The sequence below is a fragment of the Coenobita brevimanus genome, chromosome 56 (genome assembly GCF_032717465.1).
Source record: "Coenobita brevimanus isolate Jiangsu-jjx chromosome 56, ASM3271746v2, whole genome shotgun sequence".
NCBI classification, from domain to species: Eukaryota; Metazoa; Arthropoda; class Malacostraca; order Decapoda; family Coenobitidae; genus Coenobita; species Coenobita brevimanus.
The window spans coordinates 17668683-17684933 of NC_137009.1; positions in this window are offsets into that span (position 1 = coordinate 17668683).

Below are 16251 nucleotides of genomic sequence, written 5' to 3' on the forward strand. Positions count from 1 at the left end.
GTAGGAGTCTTAAGAGTTCATTTAGATCAGTGATTCCCAAAGTGGGCGTTGCTTTACTGGTTGAAGAATTTGAAGCTCAACAGGCATCATCATCCTATACAGTGGAAAGTATTATATATATATATATATATATATATATATATATATATATATATATATATACTTATGCTAGGAAGAAGGAACCAAAGGCCATGAGCCCGCAATAACAGTTCCCTCCAAGAGAAAAACAAAATGCAATAAAGAGACAAATTCAAGATCCGATCATTTTGAGATGCCTGGACACACTGCGTTTGAAAGACTGGAGATCATAGGCAGCAGGAAATACAGACATAGGGAGACAGTTCCAGAGTTGACCTGTTGCATAAATGAAAGACTGGGAGTAACGGTAAACTTGCATTAGAGAGTTGGACAGAAAAGGGATGAGAGTTTGCTGCCACACCGGTGTTACTCGCCCGTCGTAGAGGTGGAGGAATGCAAGCAGACAGTTAAGAGGAGCAGTGTCCATTAAAGTAGCGATAGAAAAGATAAAGATGCAACAGTGCGGCGAAGAGACAGAGGTTGAAAGGAGTCAGTAAGAGGAGGAGAGTTAATGAGACGAAAAGCCTTTGACTTCACCCTATTGGGAAGAGCTGTATGTGGGGAGCCTCCCCACACATGAGAGTTGTACTCCACACAGGGGCGGATAAAACCCCTATATAGAGTCAACAATTGTGCAGGGGTAAAGAAAGAGCGGAGTCGGCTTAGCACACCCAATCTCTTGGAAGCAGATTTTACAAGAGATGTAATATGATCTTTCCACGATAAGTCCCGAGTAAATGAAACCCCAAGCATGTTCAAGGATGATGCAGGATTAAGCTGAATATGATTAAACATTAATGGGTATACCTGTGGAAGATTTTGTAGGGTTGATAGGTGTAAGAACTGACTCTTAGATGCATTAAAAACAACCATATTATTTTTACCCCAGTCAGAGATACGAGCCAAGTCAGACATTAGGTTGCCATAGCCTCATCCCTTGTTTGTTGAAGTAACTATTGAGATGGGCGTTGCGGAAACCGAATGGAAAGGTGAAGGGTGGAGTCATCAGCGTATGAGTGGATAGGGTTAGATGTACAGCTTAGAAGGTCATTGATGAATAAAAGGAAGAGAGTTGGTGATAGGACAGAGCCCTGAGGAACACCACTGTTGATAGATCTAGGAGAAGAACGATAGCCGTCTACAACAGCGGCTATAGAACGACCAGAAAGAAAGCTAGCGATGAAGGCACAGATAGAAGGATAGAAATCGTAGGAGGGCAGTTTGGAATTTAAAGATTTATACCAGACTCGATCGAAAGGCTTTGAGATGTCAAATGCAATGGCAAAGCTTTCGCCAAAGTCCCGAAAGGAGGATGACCTGGAGTCTGAAAGGTAGGTGAGAAGATCGCCAGTGGAGCGTCCCTGACGGAATCCATACTGACGATCAGAAAGAAGGTTGTGATAGGAAAGATGCCTTAAAATTTTTCTGTTGAGAATTGACTCGAAAACTTTTGAAATACAGGACGTTAAAGCAATTGGACGATATTTTGAGGGTTGGGGGTGGTCACCCTTCTTTGGGACTGGCTGAATGAGAGCAAACTTCCAGCAAGAAGGAAAGGTACAACTTGACAGACAAAGGCGATGGAGTTTGCCTAGGCAGGGTGTAAGCACAGAAGCACAGTTCTTGAGAACAACAGGAGGGACCCTGTCAGGCCCATATGCCTTGTTAGTGCTGAGGCCAGTGATGGCAGAAAATACATCAGGTGAAGAAATTTTAATGTCAGCCATGAGGAAATCAGAGGGGGGAAGTGATGGAGGAACAGCACCGGAATCGTCTAAGGTGGAATTGGAGGAGAAAGTCTGTGCGAAGAGATCTGCTTTATCAGTAGAAGAAATAGCTACAGAACCATCAGAGTAGAAAAGAGGAGGGAAGGATGATGAGGTAAAGTTGTTAGAAAGGTTTTTGGCAAGGTGCCAGAAGAGGCGGGAAGAATTCGAGTTGGAGAGTTGAGAGCATTTAGTATGGATGAAATTATTCTTAACAGAGCGAAGAACAGACTTAGCACGATTCCGGGCAGAAACGTAAAGATGTTGTGATTCAGGGGTGGGTTGGCTCCGGTACCTTTTGTAGGCCCTCTCCTTGTTGCGGACAGCATTAGAACAAGCGTGATTTAACCAAGGCTCTCTTGTGTTAGTCAAAGGATATGAGAAAGGAATGTATGCTTCCATGCCCGAGAGTGCGCAAGGCACACTCAGATGGCTCATGGCCATGGAAGCAATAATTATTCCAGGGAAAATCAAAGAAGTACTGCCTGAGGGCCTCCCAGTCTGCGGCTCCAAAATGCCACAGACGACGTTTACCTGGAGGGTCCACAGGCCGTACCAGAGTGAAAGGACAGGTTAAGGTGATAAAGTTGTGATCGGATGAGCCCAACAGAGAGAAAAGATTAACAGAGTAAGCAGAAGGATTAGATGTGAGGAAGAGGTCAAGTATGTTGGAGCTCTCTCCAAGGCGGTCAGGGATACGGGTAGGGTGCTGTACAAGCTGCTCTAGGTCATTAAGGATAGAAAAGATGTAGGCTTGTTCACCAGGTGGATCAGTGAAAGGAGAGGAGAGCCAAAGGTGGTGGTGAACGTTGAAATCTAGAATGGAGATTTCAGAGAAAGGAGAAATGGATATATATATATATATATATATATATATATATATATATATATATATATATATATATATATATATATATATATATACAGTGGAGTCTCTTTTATCCGAAATTCTTTTAACCGTAATATGCCATTAACCGTTTTACTAAAACGTTCTTATTTCGATTAACCGCAAAAATCTTAAATCTATCCAAAAATTCAAACACGATGAGCTTGTTTCGCGCCACTAGCGTCAGTTTACGGTTGCTCTGCTGGTCACTACAGTGAGCGTTGGTTGCGCCAGTCCCCATCCACCACCTCGGAAGATTTGGATGATGTGGGAGATGATGTGGATGATATGGAAATGATTGAATATGTAAAATATAGAAAAACAGTTAGGTTTAAGACTTTATTTGTTCGAATAGCTTACAGTGAATTACGTAATTCTCTTGGTGAAGGTTTATTTAAGTTTATTTGAGTGAAGATTTAAGTTGACAGTTTCTACTACAGTTACAAAAGTGCAGTTACATACGTAGTTACTACAGTGTATTAAGTGTTTTGGTGATGGTTGAGTGGCTTTTGGGGTGCTGGTGGTGGTGGTGGGCTAGACGTCGCCAGAAATGGGTGATGGGTGAGTACAATACTGTTCCCTTGTATCCTACATATTATTACAGTATCTTTTATCCGAAAAAATCGATTAAACGAAACTTTGAAAGTCCCATGATTTTCGGCTAAAAGACTCCATTGTATATATATATATATATATATATATATATATATATATATATATATATATATATATATATATATATATATATATATATATTTATATATATATTCAACCAGTAAACAACAAATAATACTGACGTAGCCACTATATCATCCCCTAGTCAAGACTTGGATTATATTTCTGTTGATGAAGCAGAAGTCACATTAGCACATACTGTTGCACTGACCCAAGATCAAAAAGATACAAAAGACAGTCCATCCACATCTCAAACTCCAGCGACTCAAGTAGTTGATATATCTAAGTCCCCCTATGATAAACCCAGTCAACCATAATTGCCAAGCTACCCAAGCAATCAGAATAACAGGAAATTTAGAAGTCCCTATTTTGATATATTTTCTTGGTTAGAATACTCGGTCTCACAAGATGCGTGTTACTGCTCTCCATGTAAGCACTTTGCTGGAGCATCTGTTCGTAAGGAGGAAGGATTTGGTAGGAGACCGTTTATTGATGTTGGAATAAGGAAATGGAAAAATACCAGTATCCTTCTCAGGCAACATCAGACAAGTGAAAGACACATTAATAGTATGATTGCTTGGTCTAATGTCAAGGATATTCAGTCAGGGTCCACTCAGTCTGTAGCATCTTCTCTATATTCAGCTAGGCAACAAGAAATACAGGACAACAGGGAACATGTAAAGTTACTTTTAAAAGTCACTGCAATACTGGGCAGGCAAGTCCTGTCTTTTCGTGGACATAATGAGGGTGTTAATACATTAAATTCAGGAAATTTTATAGAAATTATTCACCTTATTGCTGAATCAAATCCCTTTCTAAAACAAAAGTTATATCGACCAGAATGAGTTGATGTCAGTTGTTGGAAGACATATCAAGGACACAATTTGTGCTGAAGCACAAGAAGCCAAGTACTTTTCAGTCATGGTTGATGAAAGAAAAGATTTGTCAAAAAAGGAACAGATGGTTATTCTTGTGCAGTTCTTTAATGAGGGTATTGTGAAGGAACGTGTCATTGGAACCTATCACATGGAAAAGGTTGATGCTGCAAGTTTAGCTGTTTTTATATATAAGGAGATAGGACAATCTGGTTTAATATGGTATAAGTGTGTGGCTCAGTGTTATGATGGTGCTAGTGTAATAAGTTGATGCTCTTGCGGGATTCAAGCAAGACTACGGGATAAAATTCCCCAAGCAGTATACATACATTGCCATGCACACAGGCTGAATTTAGGACTGGGCGACTGCATAAAGAATACCAGTGGCCTTTCTTCATTTTTTTCAATTATTAACACACTTTAAACATTTATTAAACAGTAACACAGGGAACCAACTTTTCACAGAGGCACAGAAAGCAGATCTTCAGGTTTTGACACTAGAAAGACCTACTATAACTAGATGGTCTTACTATTATAGGTCAGTATCAAAGGTTAAGCTTTGCTATGGAAGTTTGCTATCAGTGCTTCATACAGTTTCAGAGGTTTCTGATTCAGAAGCTGCGGCAGAAGCAAATGGACTGTACAAAAAGTTAGTCTTTCAGGTTCGTAATGGATCCACATATTACTGAACAAGTCCTTAGAGTTACCAGTAGTTTGTCAGATCAGCTTCAAGCAAAGGAAGCCTTAATATCTGAAGCTTGCTCTCTTATACAGTCAACTATTAAGGGACTGCAGGTCTTGAGAACGGACGAGGCTTTCTCTGATATTTTTGACAAAGCTAAAGATTTTGCTTCAACAGTGAACGACTTTTTTCAGTACTTAGCTTAGTCAGGACATATCTAAGAACCTCAATGAGAAATGATCGCTTAAGTGACTTGCAACTTATAGCCTCAGAAAAGGAACTTGTTAAAAACCTTAACTTTAACACCCTTGTTGATAACTTTGCAAAGCAGAGATCACGGAGATATCCACTGCTGCAGTAGTTTATTCATTTTTCAATGCAATAAATATACGTAGTTTAATTTTCAATTTCCTCTAATGAATTCTTAAATTAATATACTCTTCTTACATGAGCCTCTTCCAAATTTAAAAACCATTATTTTATTTCTCCCACCTCGTAGTGTAGAGCTTTTTCACATTACTTTTAAATGGTTCATGGTATTTTAGGGGCTACTAAGCTAAAAGCTTTCCATTTTTAATTCAGTTACAATTTACATCTTTTCATTCTCAGTTTTATATTCACTATCTTTTCGTTAGGCTGTCAGAATGAAGCCAGTTTAGGTTTTCACCATTATAAATATTTTGATTGCTGTTTGGTCTATTATCCAAGGTCATTAGCAGATAATGCAGTGATATGTACTCTGCCATGCACTTTAAATTACATATTCATCTTCACAAAAAAATACTGCCAATGCTAGAATATCCATTAGTGGGTCTTTCAGGAAGTAATTGGTTAAACAAACTATTATATACAGTATATATATATTTGTTTACTGCTTTAATTCTCTAAATACAGCTTTCTTGTGGCTTCAGAATGCTCGCTTGCCACCCCACCCATGTGGGGAGGTGGGAGTAGGGGGGGCCTCCTAAATAGCCTATGCCCCCAAAAGGAAAACTGAAATGACGCCCCTGTTCAAATGCCTGGGTACAGTGATGACACAAGGAAGAAAAGTAGCTGGTGCAATGAAGGCCTTGATAAAAAACAGAGGCTTCAGTGTTGCAGTTGCACGAGACTAACATGAAGGAGTGTTAGTGCCAACTTTATTATATGGATGTGAGACTATGGTTTGGCATGAAAATGAAAAGTCGAGGGTGAGAGCAGCAGAGATGGGACTGCGAAGGAATGTATGTGGAGAACAGAGAGTGGATGAGATACGAAATAATTTGATTCTTGAAAGTTGTAGATTGAGGAAGTCTGTGGACACAAGAATCGAAGAGAGTGTACTGAGATGGTATGGACAGGTAGAGAGAATGGATAACAGGAGAGGTGAAAAAGGTATGTCTGGGCGAATTTCGAGGAGGAAGGAGGAGAGGTAGGACAAGAAGTTGGAGGGATATGGTGGATGACTATGTGAGGAAAAGAGGTTTGGAAGTCGGTGAGGCTTTGGTACTGATAAGGGATTGAGCTGGTTGGATGAAGATTGTAAGCAGAAGTGCATGATCACGGATTTTGGCACCCATTTTTAACGTGACAGTCCGGATTGACTCCATCGAATACGTTTATATAAAGCTTCAGTATGTGGTGAATGTTTCTGGCACTCAGATAGAGCCAGGATTCCGGGGGCTTGAATGATGAGTGAATGGATGCATGGGCCAGAGGAGTGTGCAAATATGGGCTGTCTGAACATTGCTACTCCTCACCATGCCCTGGGGTGGGAAAGGAGGTCCAGATGATGATATATATATATATATATATATATATATATATATATATATATATGTGAGTATATGTGTGTGTGTGTGTGTGTGTGTGTGTGTGTGTGTAAGTACAGTTTCTTACTCCACTGGTTATCCTGTTTTCCTGCTATATGACGTGCCCACCTCCATTTCTGTTCTTTAACAACTTCTATAATTTTTTTTTTTTTATGTCAGTCTGTTCTCTCACCCAAGGTGGTTTCTTTTCCTCTCTCTTAACAATACTCCCATCACTGACATTTCTATTGCTCATTGAGAAGGGAATAGTTGATTTTCCATCGATTTTATCAGATACCAATTATCACAACTGTATATCATAGTTGGAATTATATATTCGTTATATACTTTTCGTTTCTTATATATTGGCAAGCATGTTTTCATGATGTTTCTATGTTTACCAAAAGCATTCCATCCACTTCTATTGCATCTTTTTATATCGCTATCATAGCATTTCGCTAGTTTTAGTAGTTACTCTAAGCAGTTGTCCTCCTTGACTTCTTCAAGAATTTTTTCGCTTACTTTGGTGATGCTTTTTTGTGTATCTGAATTATACTTTACTTTTACTCCGTTTCATCTTTAGCCGTACATTGAGACTTTCTTCATTTGGGTCAAATAACATTTCTTGCAATGTCTCTGCAGCTTTTCAGGTTAGGGCAATGTCATCTACAAATCTTAAATGGTTTAGGTTTCCTTCATCTATGTTTTATCAGCTGTTCTCCCAGTTTAGCTGTTTGAAAATACTTTCTAGGCATGCTGTAAGATTTTTTGGTGAATTTGTATCTCCCTGACGCACAGCATCCTTAACCCCTTAACCGCAGGGCGTCACTTTCGTGACGCTCAGCCACAATGGATAATACCGCGGGGCGTCACTTTTGTGATTCTGTGTTATTTTGAATTATCTCGGGCTCTCAAGTGGTGGCTTGTATCATCTATCAGTACTGCCAATGTCCAACACTAGTCAGCACTCCAAATTTCATCTGTACTCCCATCCATTGTTGACAATTTAGCGATTTTACCCCCTTCGTGACTCCCCTTCCTACCTGCCCTCCATTACCCTGTCCTCTCACCTCCCACGCCGCGCTGCGCTACGCAAATTTTCCCCGGATTTTTCCACAGATTTCATCCATTGAAATAAGCCCTATGCCCTATACTTATACAAAATAATATATATATATATATATATATATATATATATATATATATATATATATAAAAGGTAAGTGATAGTGTTATACACCAGGAATTGCCTAATTATCATCTGACAACACCTCACGTGCATTCATTCGCTACATTACCACGGTAATTTCCCCTTTGAATTATGCCTTGTAATCGATGTCTGTAATAAAAATATATATCAGAAAGGAAGGGAGAAGCCTAAGTGACATTTACATTCACCTGGAACTACCTATTTCTTTATGTATTGCCGAGATTTTCTACCTATAAAAAATTAGCATGTAAGTTAGCAGCAGTCAGCCCAAGTGTCATTGTCAACCCTTCTCTTCTCAGATAAGCCGCGACATTTAGTTCCTTGTCCTAAGCTGTAGTGAAACAATGTCGCACTTGCGCCCCGCCATCCCTGCCGCTTCTGCGCCCATTGCAAAGGGCCCCTTGACCTCTACCCCCAAGAAAAGTAGTGAGGGAAGCAGGAAAGGCCTTAGTGACTCTGCAGTGGCACGTGAACTGGCAGAATTGTCCATGGTTATGATGGACAGTGACTTTGATGATTCGGGTGAATCGTGTGATGAGCCGGGTGAGGTTATCATGCCAGGAACAGCTACAACGAGTGCTTCAGTGTCAGAATTAGTGTCTAGCGCCAAGGGAAAGGAGCCTTTAGTGCAGCAAGGACAGGAATTTGGGAAGGGAGTGAAAAGGTGGTGTGTTAGCCCCAGAACAATGCCCCCATGTGACCCAGCCCGCCATGAGTCACGAGTCCATTCACCTCCCCGTTCCCCAAGCCCCACTACACTCATTCATTTCTTCATCATCGTCGACTGAGTTATCTCCGGAGTCTTTGTCGTCGGAGTCACCACCAGCATCAACAGTGAAGGCAGGCCGTAGAGGTAGAGGTAAATCAAGGAGAGTGAAAAGTAGTGTAGCTAGTAGGGTAAGGGCTGCTAGTGCTGTACGGCAACCTAGGGTCAGTGCGAGTGACCTTGACCGAGATAAATCTGCCTCACAGCCAACCTCCACCACCACCACCACCAGCCGCCCTACACCGCCACGACAGGGAATCCTGGATGCCTTCGCATGGACAGAAGGGTCAGATTTTGTGCCTGAAAATTTATTATTTGATGAGAGCTCCTCAGGAGATCAGCCTGCCTTCACTATTGACGAAAATGCTGAGTGTGTGTACTACCTTTTGGCCTTCCAAGATGACGAAGTCATGCAGCACATATGTGATGAGACCAACAGGTATGAATCACAACGTGCTGCAAGTGGTACAGGTGCAGCCAAGATGCAACAGTGGTCCATGCTGGGAGTGCAGGAGTCGTATGTGTTCTTTGCCCTCATGCTTCTCATGCCACACTCCAAGAAGCATGAGTTGGAAGAATACTGATCCATGGACCCCTTACTACCCTCACCCACCTTCAATAAGTACATGGCCAGAGATCGCATCTGGAACATCATGGGAAACCTGCACTTTGCCGACAACGATGTACCTTCCCAAACCGACCCAATCTGGAAGATCCGGGAGATTCTGAGCAGAATGAAGGATAAGTTTATGTCATTCTTCCACCCCTTTCAGAAGGTTGTCATTGACGAATCCTTGGTTTTGTTCAGAGGACGCCTTTGGTTTGTTCAGTACATTCCAAGCAAACGTCATCACTTTGGAATTAAGTTCGTTGTACTGTGGGACTGTAAGACGGGATACATCCTTGACTTCGTCATATATTCAGCCAGCACTGTCGATCTGGATAAAACACACCCCCTTGGCTTCTCAGGCTGTGTAGTGAAAGTGCTCCTATAAAAGTATTTTGGTGGGAATCATGTGCTATATACAGACAACTACTATACAGCACCGAAACTTGCCAAATACCTTTCTGAGCACGGCATTGGCTCCTGCGACACTGTGAAAAGTAATCATGCCCACTTCCCCAAATTCCCAGAGGCAGGAACCTCGCAGCGAGGAGACGTGCACCTACGCAAGTCTGAGAAGATGCTGGCAATACGGTGGCATGACAAGAGGGTCGTGCACATGCCCACCACCGTACATAAGGGGGAGATGAGAGACAGTGGTAAGGTCGACCGTAGGACTGGCGAACCTGTGATGAAACCTGATGCTGTGTTGGACTATAATATCAACATGCGGCTGGTGGACAAGTCCGACATGATGATTGGTGAGATCGACTGCCTCAGGGAGAATACTAGGTGGTACAGGAAAGTTTTTCTGCATCTCATAGATATGATGATGCTGAACGCCTTCATCCTGTACAAGATGAAGGTCAAGCCACCCAAGTCCTTCTCCCTGAGGTTGTTTGCGAGGACTTGTGTCCAGCAGCTGCTGGAAAGATATGGTAGGGTGACAGCAGCAACTCCAAGGCGCCATCCAGTAACACTTCCCGACCGACTTGAGCAGAGGGCGTATATGGATCGGCACAGACTTGAGCTTATGCCTGCCACAGGGAAAAGGAAGGCTGCGATTCGCAGGTGTCAGGTATGTGCACATACCACCCACCGCACACCTGAGCACAAACGCACCTCTTGGCAGTGCGCTGAGTGCCAGGTTCCCCTCTGTGTTACCTGCTTCTTCGATTACCACAGCCAGAAGCAATTCTAACAGTGCAAGTGTGAAAGCAGAATAATCTGGAAATAATGTGTAAATAATGTGTAAATAGCAGGTGAAAGCAATGGATGTTCAGTACATATGATTGAACAGTGTATTATAGTTTTATCTTACTGAAAGTGACAGTGAATAACATAGTGTAAGTAAAATAGAAGGGTAAATATTGAAAATAGAATAGAAAATGTAAATAGTAATGTAAGTAATTAGTAATATAATAATATGAGTACAAATAATTTATGTTATAACAGTGAAAGTGAATCCGTGGCTCTCTACGTATTTTACTGAATGAAAAATTGAATGACTTCAGTGACAATAAACTAATAAGACGGAAGGAAACTTATGCAGAAAGACTCCAGATATATACAAGTGTGATATAGTAATAGAAATATAAAGTGTGAGGGGTTTTATGAATAATAAATGACAGAATACCAAGAGTGAACTAGCGCGAGTGCGACGATCAGACGCGCTCGTAATTTCCATTGCTTTCACAGTTTTTTTTTTTGGAGTATGGTTCCCAAACTACTTGAAAAATCATAGAATAGTGTTTATAGTGTTTATATCTGGCTGTGGTAACCATATTACGGGTTGTCGGGAAGTGTAAAGTGGAGACTTCATTACCCTACTTCAGAGGTCTCCACAAGTCCTATGGTAATGGACGAAGGCTCAACAAACATTCCAGGAGAAAGCTGAAGGTATGTGCCATAAGCATATATAATTTTAATATTCTAGGCCTAATAACTGATTTTTGGCAAATATTTTTTGAGAGTCTGTCGGAGCCCAAATAACCCTGCGGGACACGCAAAACATTGGTAAACATGCCCGCGGTGTAGGGGTTAATCTTTTTTTTTTTTTTTTTTTTCCCCGAGACTTTAGGTAATTTAACTGCAGCAGTTCCCTGTTTATAAATGTTTCAGAGGAATTTTACGATGGTCTTATTTTCTACTTGTTCCCACAATGAACTAAATATTGCTATGTGCTCCACAGAGTCGAAAGCCTTTTTCCAATCAACAGACCCTAAAGACAGTTGTTTATTATATTTTATGGGTTTCTCATTTAGCTGATTCACTGCGTGTAGATGATCAGTAGTCAAATGCCCGCTTAGAAATCAGTCCTGTTCACAAGGTTGGTTATGTTCCTGATCTGTTGATATTCTATTCGGAAAAACTTCAGTAAAGAGTCTGTACATATCTGGTAATAAGCTAATGGGCCGATGGTTACTAAGATCTGTTGAGTCGCGCTTCTTGTAAAGGAAATTAATTATTGCATTGCAAGATCTTCTGGTAATTTTCTTTTCCGTACACTGAGTAAATAAGTGAGCCTGGATCCCTTCTTTGGATCGAAACTGTACGTTACAAAAAAAAAATAATAATAATAATATTGGTCACTGTGTACTCACTCTGCCTGAGGATAGCCATGGGAAGTGGGTGAGGGACTGTGCAAGAATAGATCCCAAAACACTCATGAAGGCTTGAGAGGGCAGGGGGTGGACTGCGGCAAGAGAGCCCTGGATTTCACAGATGAGGTGGTAGAGCAGAGCACCGACAGCGACAGACACCACCACCGACAGCCACACACTTACTGCCGGTACAAGAATGAAGTCAAGCTCTTTCTGTCATTCATAACATGCATTTGACGAGATTATTCTTAACGAGGGATTATGTACCCTTTGATGGCACGAAACATAACTGCTGATGTATAACTCACTAAGTATGCATTGTTACAAATTCTCATTATTTTCACTAACCTTGATACCGTCGTTTTATTGTGAAACACACACACACACACACACACACACACACACACACACACACACACACACACACACACACACTTATACATAGATAGCTAGATAAATATAGATAGATAAATATGAGGAATAGTAAACACAATGTTGTGACAAACAATGGATTTTAATACTAGACGTTTCGATAATTCCTTAATGTCATCTTCAGTGGTATAAAGTGATACAATTATTAAGATTACTTACATGTAAATATCAAAGTGCTTTAAAGATACGACAGTGGTAAATAAGAGAATTAAGCAATGTTTAAGGGGTAGGATGATACAGTATTGTTAAGTTGGGGTTTATGCAATTTGATACACAAGGACTCTAAGATTCTTACAGTGTCACTAGAGCTGTTATCTAGTATTTCAAAATATTCAAGACGAGTATCATACTCGTCCTTGTATATAAAATTGCCTAAACCCCAATTTAACAACACTATATCATCCTACCCCTTAAACATTGCTTAACTCTCTTATTTACCACTGTTGTATCTTTAAAGCACTTTGATGTTTACATGTAAGTAATCTTAATAATTTTATCATTTTAGATCACTAATGTTGACATTAAGATATCAAAACGTCTGATAATAAAATCCATTATGTTCATCACGACACAGGCTCAGTTTTGTATTCTGTCCCTAATAACTATTGAAACGAAGAAATATTTAATCTATAGAACGAAATTTAATGATCGGGAACAGTCTGACAGTTTTGGTAGAGGGCGTATTTTCTACTCTCTGTTCTACCTCATCAAAAACTGTTTCATTGGCTTTGGATTTCTCCGCCTGTATTCCAAGACGACTTGTGGAAGGAACGGCTTTTGCTCCTCTCGCTGAGTAAGGTTTGCGTTAAAATCTTGGATGAGTTTTACCCCTCTCTCTGCAACGTCTTTGACCACTGAGATTGACTGCAAGACTTCCTTTCCCTGTTTGTAGTCTGGATGACCTCACCAATTCGTTGGGTCTAACTGAAAAGTCGCTTGGGATACGTTCCATCTCGAAGAAGGACAGGACTCCTTTGGTGCAAGAGTCAGCCAGCTGTGTCCCTTGGATCATCACCATGTCCAGTTCCACCATTCTTTTAGGAGGATCCTCCTTTCCTTTGTTCGACTCCATAGCCACCACCATCTCCTGCTTTTCGTCCATTGACACCATAGGACTGAAGAGAGCAAGTGCAACCAGTTGGTCACTCAGGTACCGGAGGTGGCGCATCATAGCACCCGATGCAGATTCTGTGACTCCTTTGTTGATGGCGTGGTACTTGCTGATGTCCTTGAGAAATCTGAGGTCATTCACTGGGACACTCAGCACTTCAGCAGTTCTGAACCAGTACTTCACTTACACCATCGAGGCGAACTATTAAATGTCTCTCAGTGCCCGCTCCTCATGAGATGTCAGTCGGAACTGACTTCAAAAAAGCCAGATCTTCAGCATGTACAAAATCTTGGCCAACCAGCGAGCCACATGCATCGTGCCTGGAACTTTGAAATTCATGCCATATGGAGGCTCACCGCAAAGGAAGATGAAGACTAGTTTCAGGAACTCCATGTATCAGGGTTGGCATTAACCCCCAACGCCCCCCCCAAAAAAAAATCGTGAAAAAAAAACAGCTTAAGTGTGTGTGTGTGTGTGTGTGTGTGTGTGTGTGTGTGTGTGTGTTGTTACATAGCCTATGATTTCATCATCCTTTGTGTAATTTTAACGCACAGTATGCTGCATGTTTGATCACGAGCGTGTTCTGCCTCAGTCCCCCCCTTCTACCGTTATAGTAGAGTAAGTCGTTCTCTCTGTTATTCCGAGCGGGATTGTCAACTCTTTGTCCCCATGGCTTCATTTGCGCGTCCTTCTTAGAAGTTGTATCAAGCCCTGCTGGCCCCTATATAATGAGCTCAGTCTCTGCATCATTGCCACTTAGATCTGCTCCTCATTTTGTTCACATCTCTGTCCTCCCCTGTGCAGTTATTATTATTGTGAGTGCTCAAGAAATCTCCAAACATCTAGCAGCTGTGTGTAATTTGAGTATAACTGTTATTGCATTTTTTCCTTGTGCTGTGTAGCATAAGGTGTTGATTTGTAGGCCTAGTGAGGTTTTTTTGTGATTTATGTAGGATTCATTTTGTTAGTCAGTTTTAATATTATTTTGTATCTGTAATAATTTATCTTGCATTAACTAAGCATTACCCAGTGTATTTTCATTTTATCAGGGCTGACTTAGGTAAATTTACTCTTGCTAATTTCATGTTAATAGAGGCTATTGCAGTTAACCATATATTTAACCTGTTTTTGCCATTACATTATCCTTATGAGTCCTGAATGTTTTGTTGTTAGTTTGAGCATTAAACTTTAACTTGTAATTTTACCTAACTCTTTTGTTTTGAACCTGGGACTTTACGGGACAGTAGTGATTTTTAGTATTCTCACTTAAAGTGTACATTATCTTTCTCTGTTCCGTAACATAAATTTGGCGACCTCATATCAGGATATTCAGGATATTATCATAAGGATATTGCTTGATATTTCGTGACTGTTACTTATTCATGATGTCTACTATTACTACACTTGATGAAGCCAAAGATTTTTTGTCAAATGTGCAAACAGTGTTGGATGTAGAAAACAGAACAAAGAATGAACTTAAGCTTGTTGCTCATCAATTGGGAATTGCTCTCATCATTCTAAAGATCAGATTGTTGACATGATATAATGAAAGCTTGTTTAATGTAACTCCTCCAAATGAGCAAACGCAGATTGAATTAGCTAAGTTACAGCTAGCCCTGCAGGAGGCCCGTGCTAGGGAGGCTGAGGCACAAGTTGAAATTGCTAGGATTCAGGCAGACCATGAGTATCGCATGAAACAAGGTGGAACTGGTTCATCTGGCTCTGATGATTTTGATGTGGCTAAAAATGTTAAACTTGTCCCTCCTTTTAATGAATCTGATATAACCAAGTATTTTCAGTTGTTTGAGAGGGTAGCTACAGGTTTTAATTGGCCCAAAAAGTATTGGCCAGTACTCCTTCAAACTGTTCTCACCGGTAAAGCTCAAGTAACTTATGCATCTTTGCCTCATGATCAATCTGATAATTATGATGTAGTTAAGAGCTTGATTCTTAAGGCCTATGAGCTTGTTCCTGAAGCCTATAGAGTAAAATTTAGGACAACTTATGAGCAAGATAAGCAATCCCATGTTGAGTATGCAAAAATCAAAGAAGATCTGCTAGAGCAGTGGTTATATTCTAAGAATGTGGATTTTGATTTTGGTAAATTTAAGCAGATGATTTTGCTGGAGGACTTCAAAAGGTGTATTTATAAAGATGTAAGCCTATATCTTGATGAGAAAAGAATAGATAATTTGTCTGATGCTGCAGTTTTAGCTGATGAATATGTTCTCACTCACAAGAGATATTCTAAAGAAAAAGGGAAAGCTGGGAGTAAGTACGTTGCCTCTACTCAGAGTACAGGTAACAGGAAAGAGAATAAAGATGATGTTTCTCAGTAAGTAAATACCAGCTTCACCTCTAGATTTCAGAAAAGTAAATGTACTTATTGTAGTAAGCTTGGTCATACTACGGAGAGATGTTTCAGGAGACAGCGTGATGTGAACAAAAAGGAGTCTTTAAATATTCAGTCAATTGGTCTAGTGTCCACTCTTGAGAGTTCCCAGAATTATTTAACTGAGTTAACTGAACCTGCTTTGAGGGGTAACTTAAATTCTCATGATGGAGCTCCTCTTTTGAGCAGTAACGTGGGTGACACTCTCAAGAGTTCATGTGCTAATTTCCTGTCTGATGGTTTTGTCAGTCCTCTGGACAGTAATGACAGGAAATCAGTTCAAATATATCGTGATACAGGTGCTTGCCAATCCCTTATGCTGACCAGTGTTCTAGGCTCTAATGTTAATTCCTCTGATGAAACTGTAATCTTACAAGGTGT